The sequence below is a fragment of the Callithrix jacchus genome, chromosome 9, assembly GCF_049354715.1.
Source record: "Callithrix jacchus isolate 240 chromosome 9, calJac240_pri, whole genome shotgun sequence".
Taxonomy (NCBI): domain Eukaryota; kingdom Metazoa; phylum Chordata; class Mammalia; order Primates; family Cebidae; genus Callithrix; species Callithrix jacchus.
In genome coordinates, this window is record NC_133510.1 from 127,286,443 (window position 1) to 127,302,107 (window position 15,665).

At 46.3% G+C, this 15,665-nt stretch overlaps 1 protein-coding gene across 6 annotated transcripts in view; it reads left to right on the plus strand.

Moving 5' to 3' along the window:
• The window catches only part of ZNF664 (zinc finger protein 664), a 283,496-nt gene that overhangs the window by 135,838 nt on the left and 131,993 nt on the right, over positions 1 to 15,665 (plus strand). For 5 of the 6 annotated variants that reach the window (XM_078337650.1, XM_078337653.1, XM_078337649.1 and 2 more), the window contains exon 4: positions 10,433 to 10,522. The gene's annotated coding sequence lies outside the window, so the exon portion shown is untranslated. Of the gene's footprint in view, positions 1 to 10,432; positions 10,523 to 10,750; positions 13,993 to 15,665 lie in introns of those variants that run through there. The other variant, XM_078337654.1, reaches the window with a different exon arrangement.

A 15,665-nucleotide genomic window follows, 5' to 3' on the forward strand; every position in this document is an offset into this window, starting at 1 on the left:
ATTTAACTATCAACTCTCATAAGACAGTTCAACAAGAAATAGAGGAGAGATGATGATGGACAGGAGTTGGTGCCAAATTATGAGAAAAAAATGCAACCCAACCAGGAAGTTCCTGTGTCACTTCCTGGACATAGTTAGCCTGGATCCAGATAAAGGAAGAAAACGAGCATGTATTGAGTACCTACTATGTGCTAGCCATTGATTATAATCAATCTTATTTCATTCCCATGGTGGCTTTGCAAAGTTTCACGATTCTTCTCATTTTATAACTGGAACAACTGGTATTTAGAAAGAAGTAAATTGACAGAGCGCACTTAAGTAGTAACTATTAGAGTTGGAATTCCAGTCCAAGTTTGTATGAATTAATCCAAGCCCAGAGTTAGGAGCCATCTCATTTTTACATTCTGATTGTTTAGACCATGTCTGGGCCATGTTGCCCAGTTCTGGACTCCTGACTTCTAGAGGCACATTATCAGAAGAGGTTTTAGCAAACAGCAAACTGCTAGTTGCCTACATAACATCATTCTTCCTTATTCTAGCTAATGAAACTACATTTCCCAGGCTCCCTTGTGCCTAGGGGTGATCACATGACATAGGTTTGGCCAATCAGCCATAAGTGGAAAGCCAAAGGAGCCTTCTGAGATTGTTCTGCTTTCCTTATATAAGAACCATTTCTTCCTCTTGTCACTGTTTTTTCTTGCTTCGAGCAGGAACATGAGGCTGGAGGTGGAATGGCCATCTTGTGTCCTTGAAGGAACATTCTCCATAATAGATAGGGAGGGAGAAAGATAGAAGGAGCGTGAGATATTGATAGAATCATGAAGTAACTGTATAAACTCATTTCATAAGAAACAGAATCCGTTGTTCGTTCATATTCATGCCATAATGAATGAATAAATGACTGAACGAATGAAAACTAATGCTTATGGAGCACTTACTATGCTTTTGTAGCCTATTTCACATGCACAATGCCAGTCTAGGTTACTGAGTTAGGAGTTTTTATCCTATTGCAATGGACAATGAGATGAAGTTTTTAGCAGGAGAGTGGCAGCCGCTGGACCCAAGTTGCCATCCATGCAGCCAAACTCAATGCCAACGGAGCAGGTCTTCCTGATGAGGGGACTGTGTCTTACGACAAATTGTGAATAAAACCAGGAATATTTTACCTGTTTCAGAGGATATCACAATAGAACACTCTAGGTGATGAGCCAGGCATATCCAAAGGCCAGATCTGGGACCAGTTAGTAAGATTTCAAAGAAGACAGCGAGTCTATAGAAGAAAGTTGTTTCCATCAGGAAGTCAGTGAATTCCTTGTCGACAGGGTTGTTTACATAAGTGGACTCCCCGTTTGGGAGGAATGTGGAAGCAGGTGCAAGCAGGAAGCAGTGTGGCCTCCGAGGCTCCCTCTTACTCCGAATTTGGTTTCATGACCCAACGCTAATGGGCTCATCTTTCTGTCTTTTGAGTCTGTCAAAGCTTGAAAGGCGGCCATAGGATTCCTGGGCCCCTCTCATCTGAACAAGAGTGTTAGAGTTCATCTGATTTCTCATAAGATTCCAGAAAGTTCGTTGATGATCCCCCGCCGCCAACCAGGAACAGGCTAATTAATCTCTTTCTTCTGTGGTTTTATTAAAGGGTCTTTCATGTGTGTTTAAAATGCAAAACATCTGTCCAATGCCAGTTTCAGAAATGCACGAATGTGAAAGGTTTGGCTTTTACAGGTTTTCTTAAGACAGCTGCCACAGTGCCATTAATATGTAAATTTCATTGGCTGAGAAGGTTGACTTTTGGTCCTAAATCGGCTGTTTCCTCTTGATTATCCTGTCTGACTTCCAGCTGTCTAGACAATGGAAAAATTAACACCATGAAACAGAATAGTTTAAACATCTTTGGAGCCAAATACTTAAAAAAAATCAAAATCCATGGCAAGAAATGTGAGACCAATTAGTTAATTATGCACAGAATCCCTCTGGAGTGCTGACCTTGAATAATAATAAGACCTTACATATGAATAGCATGTTACTAGTGTGAAAAAAGTACCTTTCAATACTTTTTGATCCTTCGGGATGTGTGACTATTTCTGTGACCTTGCTGCGAGGTTATAAAGACCACCAAAATATGACACCTCATCTCTCCAGCATTGCCATCACACTTTCACCTTGAACAATTTTTTTTTTAAGAGACAGAGTCTTGCTCTGTTGCCCAGGCTGGAGTAGAGTGGCATGATCTCCACACACTGCAACCTCTGCCTCCTGGGTTCAAGCTTCCCAAGTATCTGGGACTACAGGTGTGTGCTACCACACCCAGCTAATTTTTATATTTTTAGTAGAGACGGGTTTTCATCATGTTGGCCAGGCTGGTCTCGAACTCCTGACCTCAGGTGATCCACCTGCCTCGGCCTCCCAAAGTGTTGGAATTACAGGCGTGAGCCACCGTGCCCGGCCTCAAGTTCCTTCATTATACATCTTCACTGAAAAATGTTCCTTTCCTTCAGAGTAGAGGTAAACAAACCACAACCCATGGGCCAAATCTGGCCCTCCACCTGTTTTTGTAAATAAAGTTTTGTTTCCACACTGTGCTATCCTTTTTTTTTTTTCTGTATTGCCTGTGGCTGCTTCTTGCAGAGTTGAGTAGTTACAACAGACACTGTTTAGCTCACACAACATAAAACACTTTCTCTCTGGCCCTTTATAGAAAAGTTTGGCAATCTCTGCCCCAGAGCGTGGTCTTGATTTGTAAAGACACACTTATCATTAGATTATTTGATTATCTGTTTCCTCTTCTAGACTCTGGGTTCCAAGCAGACAGGAGCTAGGTCTTGTTCACCCTGTGACCCCGTATTTGCTGTGCTCAGCACTTAGCAGTTGCTCGATAAATATCATTGAATAAATGAAGAAGAAGAAGAAATAAGAGAATGAAAGAAAGAGAGAGAGGAACAAAGATTGTGCATTACTCTGATTATCTGTGATGCTCAAATTCCGATCTTTTGAGTGAAATGTTTCTGTTTTCATTAACTCTCATTCAATGTTTTAGATTTTTTTCTGAGCTTCGTACAAAGCTGTCAGTGGGATAAACTGAGACCAGGGCTGGGGTTAAACACCGACGGCTGGGTCCCGGATTGAACGTGGGACAACTGCTGCCTCTCTTGGTTGGGCCTGTGCTCAGGAAAAAACTCACCCATGACAGAATGTTTTAGGGATTCAACTCACCATGTCCTTCTTCCATCTGGAAAAGTATAAAATAATTCAGGTTGGGTCATGGTATACTAGATGAATACTCTCTCATCTTCCAAGAAGACCACCTCTTCGTTTGTGGAGCTTCCAACTTACTGGGGGCAAAAGAGGAAGTGGGGGGCAGTTGAAAAACATATCCACAAATTCTTGGGCACTCCTGTCATTGAGAGATGGAGGAGGCTAAGTGCTCTTCCCTAGAAACTAGGCAGCATTGCACTGCTTTGACCAATAGACGAGGGTGGAAGTGCCTCCGTATGACTTCCAAACCTAGGTCATAAAAGGCCATGAAACATCTTTTTTCACTGGAACACTCACACTTGGAGCCCTGAGCCATCATGTAAGAAATAATTATCCTTTGCCCGCCATGCTGGGGTGACCACATGTGACCTTCCAGTTGATAATCCATCAGGGTCCTGCCTTTCAGTCGTCCTCCCAAAGGTGCCAGGTGTATGAATGAAGCCATCTTGGACTCTAAGCTAGCCTGTCAGCTGGGAAGCTACTATTGAGTGATCTCTGTTGATACCATAGAACAGAAGTATCACCCAAGCCAGTCCTGCCTGTCTTCTGCATGCATGGAATTGGGAAATCTAAGGGCCCTTACGTCCCTATGTTTTAGACTTGCTTGTTACGGAGCAATACACTATGACAGAGCTGGTGACAAAAGGGTATCTTGTTAAAGCTGGGGTTTATGGAAAGTCATAAAAATTGCCTCTTTACTGCCCCCTCAAGCCATTCTGGATTGGCAGAGCAAACATTTTAATGCTCATTTTTCCAGATAAGGAAATGAACACTGGTGAACTCACTTTAACAGATGTGTCAGGGACCTACAGTGTGCATTGTTTTGTCCCTGCAGGAGCTACAGACACACTTTGTTTTAGAGCTGGTGGGGAGGCATTGAGTGCTGGGAGGAGGAAGTGACAGGAACCTTCCGAAGTAGACTGTTTTTGTCTTTCCAGGCCAACGAACCCGTGACCTTCTCACATTTAAGTAGAACACTGAGGGTTTTAAAGGCAGTTTTCAAAGACTGTCCAGGACAGTATTCCTGTTGGGTGGCTGCCAGGGAATCCTGGGTCCGGGGAAGGATGAATTTGACAAATACACAGAATGACAATCAGGGTCTGGGCTTCTGTTCCAGGAAATAGCAATGGTTGGCAATACAGTTTCCACCCTGCCTCTCCTACCTCCAGCCCCTCCACTCCCTCTAAAAAATTCCTCTTTTCTTATTTTATATTTTTAATAAGGAGATGATTGGCATGAAGAGAAATAAGTCTTTCCTACTGTGCACTCGTGATAGGCAGGGGCCAGGTTGTGCGGCAGGAATGTTTCCGTGTTCAGTCGCTCTGTGTGGGTGGGTTGCTGGGCTCTGTGCGGTCAGGAGTTCCACAGGGGCATGCATTTGGAGGTTTATGAAAGGTGGCCTGTGGCCTCAGGGTTTGGAATATGTGTGGATATAAAGCAAATGTATGAATCCATTACAGAACAGTCCTATTGAGTATTTGTGAGAGATGGGAAAGTTCCTTTTCAAAGTTTATATCTTAGACTACATTAGAAGGAATTACAATCTCTTGCTCTATGGCCATTATCTGCTATTAGCATAAACATATACCCATGTATATATATTCTCTAAATCAACGACAAAGTAGATCAGCTACCTTGACTCACTCCGGCGGGTCTGAACAGAACTGGGCAAGCTCCAAACCCTGGAGCTTGCCATGCCTTATTTGGAAACCTTCCTGGCCTCCTGAGTAGCTTCCTCTTCTTCCTTGTCTTCTTTCTCCCTTATCTATTCAGGACATTTCCAAGTTTTTAGCCAATCAGGTCAAGCATAGGATGTGAGGTTCTGTTGTGGCCAATGGAAACTGGACACAGCAGTAGGGCGATTGCGTCAGGTTGTGAAAGTTATAAATGTCCCCGTCTCCTTTGTTCAGGTGAGCTCTCATGGCAAGACTGCTGGCGAGTTGCACCCTTCCTACAGGAAGTAAATTACCCTTGCTGAGTGATCCGTTGTCTTGGTGTGGATTTTTCCCAATGTTATAAATCCGTTTCCAACACTATTCCTCCCCTAAAACACAGCACCCTTACCTAAGTGACTTTGGAAAGCGACTAGCTATGCTTCCTACCATACCACCAGCACCGCACTACTTAAGTCGCTTCGGATTCCTGTTCCACCAAGACACAATTCGGATTCAGTCCCTGGAGTATCCTAGATGCCTTGGTAAGAATTTATACCCCTAAGCCCATAAATCGTGATGAAGGAAATTTTAACATGAGTCTGGAAACAACCATCCTTTTCTTATGGCTGAAGTAGTCCGATGAAAGATTACTGAAAGGTGGAGACATCATAAATCCTAAATAGAAGGATAATTTTACAACAATTTGGAAGCTGAAGAAAAAAATAAAAGAGAGAAAAGAAAGAGCTAGAGCTCAATGCACAGGGAGTTGGAGGAAATGAAGGCAGGAAAATTCACCCAGAAGAAAACCACTGGAGTTTTCCAATCAGAGAGCGATTCTGAACTGAAATGAATGAACCAGAACTAAAAGTCTCAATTCCTTCCTGCGCTGTAGGAAAATTGAAAATCTCAGTCCTTGTTGGATTCCAGTGGAAATAAGTGCTCCCTTAAATATGGTAAAGTGCCGATCTGGACCCTTTCCTGCCTGGCCATCTCTCTTCTGCCCCTCTGGCCGGCTCAAGGCCCCCAGCCCCAGCCTCTGTCTCCTGACTGCTGTCACTGTGCAAAATGCTTTTAAAAGTCCCATGACAGTGGCACTGGGATTCAGCTTAGAAAAGAATTGCTTTTTTAAAAACTCAATTTGTGCTTGTCCCAGGACGGCCCATGAAAACATGCCAGAGACACACAGGGTCTTTGCCTTGCATCTTCATGGAACCAGAACCTGGCCCGTGGGACCCGTAATCTCCTTGGCTTCACTGGTTCTTGTCCTTCATCTACAAACTGCAGTTAAAATGCATTATCCCTCCTGTGACTGTTAGGCAGGAAAATAAAACCGATACACACACTGTGGGGCGTGGTGGCTCACGCCTGTAATCCCAGCACTTTGGGAGGCTGAGGTGGGCGGATCAGGAGGTCAGGAGTTCAAGACCAGCCTGACCGACATGGTGAAACCCCGTCTTTACTGAAAATACAAAAATTAGCCTGTAATCTCAGCTACTCACTGTAATCCCAGCTACTCAGGAGGCTGAGGCAGGAGAATTGCTTGAACCTGGGAGGCCAAGGTTGCAGTGAGCTGAGATCGCACCACTGCACTCCAGCCTGGGCAACACAGCAAGACTCCATCTCAAACAAACAAATAACAACAACAAAAAAACTGATACACACAGGAACGGCTTCAAGTTCGGGTGAAGGACAGGATTTTACAAACCTGAGCAGTGATCAGGAGCCGCACTTGGACGGGAGCCGCTGACTGCATGTCTCACGTCATGCACCCCAGTCCTCCTCCTGAAAACCCCAAGTCCTATCAGTCCCAAGGGCCATGTCCTCCTCCCCAGCCCCCCCAGCCCCCCCAGCCTTGGGGTCTTGGGGGTGAGGGTCAGAGGCACCTGGAGAAGCAGATCCCTGGAAATAGAACAGGACGGAAGAGATGAAAGGGCTTCTCTGCGACTATTAATGAAGCATGGGAAAAATCAATTTGTCCGCATGCCTTTGAAGCTGGCCGCTATAGGGGAGGCTGCGATTCTGTTTTTCCAAGTCGGAGGAAACCACTGTGCTGCCGGTGCCTGGTACTGAAAAGAGCTGTGTTTTGGAGAGCAGAGGGAAGGGAGGGCTGCTTCTGCCCGGGAAAACAACAACGGGGCTCCAGAAGGGGTATTTGGGAATGTCATGGAGGTGGGGTTTGAGACGTTTGTTTGGGGGATGCACTTTCCTTCTTTCTTTCTATTTTTTTTAATTTTTTTGAGATGGAGTTTCACTCTTGTTGCCCAGGCTGGAGTGCAATGGTGTGATCTCCGCTCATTGCAACCTCTGCTTCCCAAGTTCAAGCGATTCTCCTGCCTCAGCCTCCTGAGCAGCTGGGATGACAGGTGCACGCCACCATGCCCGGCTAATTTTTGTATTTTTAGTAGAAACGGGGTTTCACAATATTGGTCAGGCTGGTCTCAAACTCCTGACCTCAGGTGATCCACCCACCTCGGCCTCCCAAAGTGCTGAGAATACAGGGGTGAGCCACCTCACCCAGCTGGGGCTGTGGTTTCTAAACCCTGTTTTATGAGAGTGGTTAGGACGTGGTACCTGGGGGCCAGCAGTGCCCTTAAATTTGGCCAGTGGCTCAGAGGGCTGTCCTGGGACTGTGCTTCTCAGAGCCCCGCTCTGCACCTCCTTTGGCTGTGCCCCTCCCCAGGAGGGTCCACCCAGAGCTTACAAAAGCCCCTGCAGGGCGTGGCCAGAGAGCCCCAGGTGCAAACTTTAAGAAGGCACTCACACTTCAGATGGTGCAGGCACACAGCTGGCACCTGTGAGTGGGTGCCCCTTAAATTGGGCTCCCCAGGGCGGCTCTTTTGCTGGGCCCCATCCCAGCCCCCTGACAAATCCTGTTACTTAAGACTCCAGAATTCTCTGCCCAAATGGCTGGAGTCTGGGACGGACTGCCTTGCTCAGTGAGGTGGCCGATACAGGGAGTGTGAGGGGAGCGTGGACACGCAGGCTGGAGTGTCCACTGTGTGTGCTCGAGGCTCCTTTTGGTGTAGGATACACAGTGTAGACACAACACGTTGGGTATGTGGGATATGTGGGGTAGGTGCATGTGTGTATAACGTGTGTATAATGTTGAAGTAGCCTTTTTGTTTTTTTTTTGAGACTGCACCCTGTTGCTCAGGCTGGAGTGCAATGGCATGATCTTGGCTCACTGCAACGTCCTTCTCCCAGGTTCAAGACATTCTCTGCCTCAGTCTCCCAAGTGGCTGGGATCACAGGCGCACACCACCATGCCCAGCTAATTTTTGCATTTTTAGTAGAGATAGGGTTTCACCATGTTGCCCAGGCTGGTCTTGAACTCCTGACCTCGGGTGATCCACCCGCCTTGGCCTCCCAAAGTGCTGGGATTACAGGCGGGAGCCACCACGCCCGGACTGAAGAAGTATCCTTTTATTCCCACCCTGCTCAGTCTAAGAAAATGTACAACAGAAATGGAGTTTTTCGAACACCCCTCCTGATGTCTTTTGAGCTCATACACATAATAAATATTTGGAAGCTGAGAGGTTACGAGTATTAGCGATGCTGCGTCTCCAGACCTGACCAGAGCAGGAAAACCAGAGCGCACTTGGGAAGATGCTGAATCTCACCCACGTGTGAAGTGCTGCTATTGCTGCACAGAAACGAGAACTCTTCTTCTTGAAGTTCTGCAATTTAACTTTCCACGATGGCAACCTGGCAATCCAGGCGTGGAACACGAGGCATCCATGTTCTCTGCTCTTCCATCCAGCTTCCTGCAACATGGTGGCAGGACTTTGTGTGGTTAAGCAGGGACACCTCTGGGTGTGTGCCCTATGTTTCCCTGCTCAGTTGCAGGGTCCAGTGGGGCACCTGGCTGTCAGGTCCCAGGGACAGATAGACCCCATGAGAGGAGCTGGAGTAGTCTGTGTGGTAATAGGGTCTCCTGGGGAAGAGCCACTGTGTGTGTGTGTAGCTATCATGAGGTTTATGGTCTGTCGTCACAGTCCCTAACATAACAGATTACATCATTCTGGAGGTGGGATTCTATTTTTTAATTTATTTAACAAATTTTACTTTTCCAGATTATGTTTACATTTGTTTTTTTCCCACTATCATTAAAATAAAAACTGCACATTTTCAATTTCTCTTTTTTTTATTTTGAGATGAAGTCTCGCTGTGACACCCAGGCTAGAGTGCAGTGGTGCTATCTTGGCTCACTGCAACCTCCTCCTCCCAGGTTCAAGCGATTCTCCTGCCTCAGCCTCCTGAGTAGCTGGGATTACAGGCACCCACCACCACACCTGGCTAAGTTTTGTATTTGTAGATTGATGGAGTTTCACCATGTTGGTCAGGCTGGTCTCGAACTCCTGACCTCAGGAGATCCACCTGCCTCGGCCTCCCAAAGTGCTGAGATTACAGGCATGAGCCCCCCACCGCGCCTGGCCAGGAGTAACTTTGAAAGTTATGTGGTGCTGCTTTGTTAATTTACCAGACAAATCAGCTTGTTTCCTTTGGTTGCAAGTGACAGAAAATCCAACGGGGTTAAGCACTAACGTAATTTATTGCCTTATTTGGCCAAAGTTGCAGGCTTTGGGTGCAGCTGGATATAGGGGCCTCAGCTGTGCCATCAGGATGTGGTTTGGGGCTTCTCTTTCTCGAATTCCTGGCCGCATCGTCTCCATGTTGAGTCCGTTCTTGGGCTTCTCCTGTGGCCACCTGCAGCACCAGCCTCACCCGGCACCCTAGGCACCAGCTCTAGCTCTTGGAAGAAAAGAGAGCCAGCGCCTGGGTCCTAGATTCTCACTGGTTCCTGTGTAGTCATGTGTCCACCCTTGAGCCAGTCACATGGCTGTGGGTCCCTGGGTTCCTGCTGCGTGGGTGGGACTCCATCTGAAACCCTTTTCTGAAAGCTCATGGGGATGGTTCCCTGGAGGGAAACTGGGTGCTGTCTAAAAGAAAAATCGACATGCTGGGATGTCTGCTTGATCAGTGAACCCGATTATGATAAAATTAAAATATTGAGAACTCTCGAATTTGCCTAAACCTGGGCACCCCGGTGTTTGCCCATCAGTACCTCTATATGAGTCACCTCGCTTTTCTAGGTTCATGGGTCTACCCCCATGTGTCCACATTCTTGGATATTTATAAAAACCTTTTTACATTGAGAATGGGGCCAGAGGAGGAAAAAACTTCCTTGATTAATTAAATCGATTGCTTAATGCCCTAAAGCTTTCTGATGCTGTGAAGTGCAGGTTTCATATACTGGGCAGACGGGGTTTTCATAGCCTCGACTTGTGTTGCAAATTAAAACAAAGTTAAATTCCTTAGTAATCCTAGCAGAAAAAAAAGTAAGAAAAAAGAAAAGGGAAAATAAAACCCCTCTTATTTCCAAATCACTACCAGTGGAATTTTAAAAATTATTTACACACTTAGCTGTGAGTCCCTTTACACCTGACAGGCTTGGCAGTAAGGCCGCAGCAATAATTTAAAACAGAAGTTGGGAGTGTGGTTAATGAACTCCCTCTCTTCTCCAGGATAAATGTTCCATCAGAGCTACAAGCCAGGTGATTTTCCTAAGAAAAGACCGTACATTTGGGAGCCAGGGACCCCTGATGCTGTGTGAGGTAAGCCGATAGCACAGTGTGTTACTGTCTGTGGATGCAAGAATGACGGGAGGGGGAGTTCTCTGATTTATAGTGGAAGGGAAACACTGATTCCTTGTCACAGATCATTACAGTTGAATTGAGGTCAAATTTATATGATTAAATGGAATTACTAATGCATGGAGGTACTTTCTGCTTTTTGTTTTTAACTCACCAATCATCATCTACTGATTTTTTTTTCTTTTTGAGATGGAGTCTCACTCCAGGCTGGAGTGCAGTGGCATGGTCTCGGCTCACTGCAGCGTCTGCCTCCTGGGTTCAAGAGATTCTCGTGCCTCAGCCTCCTTAGTAGCTGGGATTACAGATGTGCACACCTATGCCCAGTTAATTCCTTTTTTTTTTTTTTAAACACAGGTTTCACCATGTTGGTCAGGCTGGTCTTAAACTCCTGACCTCAGGTGATCTGCCCACCTTGGCCTCCCAAAGTGCTGGGATTACAGATGTGAGCCACCATGACTGGCCGTCTACTGAATTTTATACTGAATTTTGTTCAAAAGATAAAGAAGACTCCATTCTCTGCCTGCTGATGTACACATTTCAGAAGGGGTCATTGTTGGATGGTTCAGTGCATTTGGGTTTGATTGAAATGGATTTGGGAAGGCTCTACCGAAAGGAAGGAATCTCGAGGTCTCTAGAATGTTCCTAGGCTGCTTCTCAGAGTGGGAGTCTATCGTGGACACTGCCAGGCTCCAACCCAACCCATGTGTCTCCAGTGGCCATCATGCTCAGCTCAACTCCCAAACACCAGCACCTGAAGGCTTTTCACCTGCACCCTGGAAAGCCACTTTACCCAGCCAGCAACTGGAAGTGCTGGGGTTCCACCGCCCCCCGAAACCTTCAACCAATGACCCTAAGCAGTTGATGTATATAACCCAGTTCCCTCTTTCCTCGGGTGGCATCGTTCTTCTTTTAAAAAAACTTATTTTGTAATTATTTTATTTGTTTGTTTTTGAGACAGAGTCTTGCTCTGTCACACAGGTTAGAGTTCAGTGGCGTGATCTCGGCTCACTGTAATCTCCACCTCCCCGGTTCAAGCGATTCTTCTGCCTCAGCCTTCCGAGTAGCTGGGACTACAGGCGTGCGCCACCATGCCTGGCTAATTTTTGTATTTTTAGTAGAGACGGGGTTTCCCTGTGTTGGTCAGGCTAGTCTTGAACTCCTGACCTCAAGTGATCTGCCTGCCTTGGCCTCCCAAAGTGCTGGGATTACAGGCATGAGCCACTGTGCCTGGCCTATTTTGTAATAATTTTAAACTTACAGGAAATTGCAAAAAACAGCTGGGAGTTTCCATATATGCTTCTCCCAGCTTCCTCTAATGTTGAGATCTTATACAACCGCAGTGCGATGATCACAGCGAGGAAACTCACATGAATGTGGTTAACACAACTACAGACCAAATCCGCGTTTTACAGGCTTTTCCACCAATGTCCTGCTCTGTGGCAGGGTCCAACCTAGGGTCCTACCTGCCTCTGGCTGTTGTGTCTTGAGTCTCTTCCTTGGGATGGTTTCTCAGCCTCTGATGACCTTGACGTTTGAAAAGCACTGGTCCATGATTCTGAGAAGAGCCCTGGATTTGCACTTGCCTGCCATTCTCCCATGTTTAAGACGCGGTTATGAATTTTTGGCAAGAATGCCACAGAGGTGATGCTGTATCTGTCCCAACGGCATTATGCTGGGGGACCCTTCCTGCTAAGGATGTTAACCTCAATCACTTGGTTGAACTCGTGCCTGCTGATTTTCTCCTTTGTAAGATTGCTATTTTTTCCCTTTGTAAGGAATAACCTCCCTGGGGGAGGAAGTTTGAGACCTTGCAAACATCTCTGTCTCTTTGAACTTCCGCCCACTGATTTGGTGCCCACTGGCGGCCCTGCCCGCAGCGGTGGCTAGTGTGGTGTCTGCCTGTGTGACGAGTTTCTATTGTTCTCATGTATTTACTTGGAATTTATTAATTTGTTGTTTCCTTTTATCTATTTGTATTTAAATTTATTGATGTGATTATTTATTATTTAATTTATTACATTTATTAGTGAGAATGCCTTCTTTAAGGAAGATGTCCTTTCTGGGTGAGGTAATTCCAGGTCATGGACTTTGCCCCGTTGCCCACTTTCCTCGTGGGGTCAGCTCCGTGGCCCACAGGGGTAGCTGGCTTGAAACGCAGGACGCCCCGTGGCTTTCTTCCCCTCCCTGCCTTATTTTCTCACATCCCACGCCTTCCAAACAGCATTGCTGTGCTTACATCCTGATCAGGACCTGCTTCTCAGACACCCCAAACACAGACAGCCTCCCCACGGAACAGCATTCCCCACCCCCACAGATGGGGCAGGGACGGGGGCCTGCTCACTCCAGGGAGAGCCCTGGCTACGTGGAACAGCTCCACCGTGAAACTGGTTGAGGTAGATTCCAAAATCTGAATGAAACCTTTATTCCACCTATTTCCCCAGCAGCCTCTGGTCTTTGTGAACTCTCCCGTGTTCTCCTATATGTTGCCTCAATGAATGTAGCCTAACAGACTGTGTTTCAGAGCCTCTGGAAGACACCCAACAGAATGTTCCGAAAAATGCGATAATTTTCACACAAAATTGCCAACATAAATTCAACTTCGTGTGACCAGCCTGGGATTCCCGCATGACTGCAAGCTGAGGTTGTTTTCCAGAAGGACCCAGGGCGGGCGTCCAGCAGAGACCGATGGAGTTGTGAGTAGCCCGAGGGGCTGCCTTACAACTCACGAAGTCAAGGGGTGGACAAAACAAAGGCTTTGCAGCTAAATGGTGGCTGATGAGACTTTGGCAACAGCTTAAATCAGTGAATTTCACAGATTTTGGAACAACTCGCTTCTGATTTCAGAGAGACGTGGTGTCTTGCTCTCTGGTTTCTAGGAAACTCAGCTGGGGGGATGTGTTTGGCTTGGTGCATCAACACACCAGGTTAAACCGCTAGATAGTCCCCGCCCTCCTCACTCCCTCTCCCAACCACTGACAGTTGGTGGACAGGTGGTTTCGGAAGGCTCAGGTCAGGCATGTGGATAAACCGAAACATACTCACTCTCCCATTGAGCCTTTTCCTCATTTGGAAATCTGCACATCATTTTCCATTAAAAATATCCTTGAGGGAAAAAAATGTATATATTATTTCGATTTTAGATTCCTAGGAGGACAAAGAGGGGGAAAATGCAGATATAATGAGAGATGCAAATCCAGAACCAATTCACGCTCCATCACCCAAAACCGTCGCGTTACCAAAGTTGGGTATGTCTAGAGATGCGGAATTTTTTCTAGACTTTCGAAAGTAACATGTTACATATACTGTATATTACAGAACACCCCCCCACCCAGCAGGGTTTGGGGAAGAACTCTATAATAACACGTTATTTTCTGTAGTAAATTTCAGGAATAGTCACGCTGAGCCGGATCAATAAAGGATCTATGTCAACTCATGTCAGCTCAGTTCAGGTTTGGGTGCCAAATGATTTATGAGCAAACTTGTGGTTTTAAGATTTTTCTTTTTTCCTTTATTTAAAAAAAAAATTTTTTTTTTTTGAGATGAAATCTCACTCTGTTGCCAGGCAGTGGTGTGATCTCAGCTCACTGCAACCTTCGCCTCCCAGGTTCAAGTGATTTCCCTGTGTCATCCTCCTAAGTAGCTGGGATTACAGGCGCTCACCACCACGCCCAGCTAATTTTTTGTATTTTTAGTAGAGACAGGGTTTCATCATATTGACCAGCCTGGTCTCAAATTCCTGACCTCAGGTGATCCACCCGCCTTGGCCTCCCAAAGTGCTGGGATTACAGGTGTGAGCTGTCACGCCCAGCCTGAGACTTTTCTTGATTCTGGATTTGTGGATATGGATAAGGAATTATTAGAAATTAGCCTGACCTGGCCAGGCGCAGTGGCTCACACCTGTAATCCCAGTACTTTGGGAGGCTGAGTGGGTGGATTACGAGGTCAGGAGTTCAAGACCAGCCTGACCAATATGGTGAAACCCTGTCTCTACAAAAAATACAAACAAACAAAAAAAGAGCCAGATGTGGTGGTGCATACCTGTAGTCCCAGCTACTCAGGAGGCTGAGGCAGGCGAATCGCTTGAACCTGGGAGGTGGTGGTTGCAGTGAACCTAGAACGCGCCACTGCACTCCAGCCTGGACGACAGATTGAGACTCCGTCTCAGGAAAAAAAAAAAAAAAAAAGAAATTAGACTGACCTAGAGAAGCCTACAGTATTATTCCTCTTTGCTGGAAAAATCTGCATCCACATCTTTGATCAGACCAACCAGAATCTGATACAAAAGTTGCTTCTCTGTTTTTTTGTAAGTCAAGGTGTGCTTTTGGGGAGAGAGACAGGAGTGGATGATCGTGAGAGGCCTCTGTGCAATGGGATGTGGGTGAGTAGGGAGAGACATGAAGCTGGAGCGTCTGCATGGGTCTGACCTCCTCCTCCCGAGTCTGACCAGATTCCCCAGGGCTGGCTACCAACACCGCCGGCTCGCTTGACATCCTGAGAATCTGGGTAGTCAAGATACCCCAAAATGGCCTTATTTCCTTAGAGGGGTGGCTCAGAAAGGGAGAGCAATGAAAGAGACACATCACTGCAAGGAAACATACACGCCCACTGTCCGCTTATTTTCATTGTGACCCCAGAGTCCTCTCAAGGGTGCTCACTGAGGACTATAATTTGCTCTGCACCATTTAAAGAACTGAATTGAAGCATATTAAATAGGACTTTAGAAGCAGAATGGAACACAGATCCTTTCTTCTGTTCCTTTGCAGAAAAGATAGTTTAAATACATCTTTCAGGCTTTAAGATTTCTAGGTTCGCTATTAACCATGGTATTGACCAGTCAAATACAACACATTCATGGCTGGAGTTCATGGGGGCCAGATGAGCAAGGTTTTCACAGAATCAGCAAGTCAGGGCTCGTGCTGGTTTCCTGCTTCTGCTATAATAAATTACCACGGACTTCGTGGCTTCGGATAACACTCATTCATTATCTCAGCATGCTGGAGGTCTGAGGTCTAAGGTCTGAAATGGGCCTCATGGGCTAAAGTCAAAGGTCAGCAGGACCTTCCAGTTCCTCTTGGAAGCTCCAGAGGAGGACCATTTCTTGCCT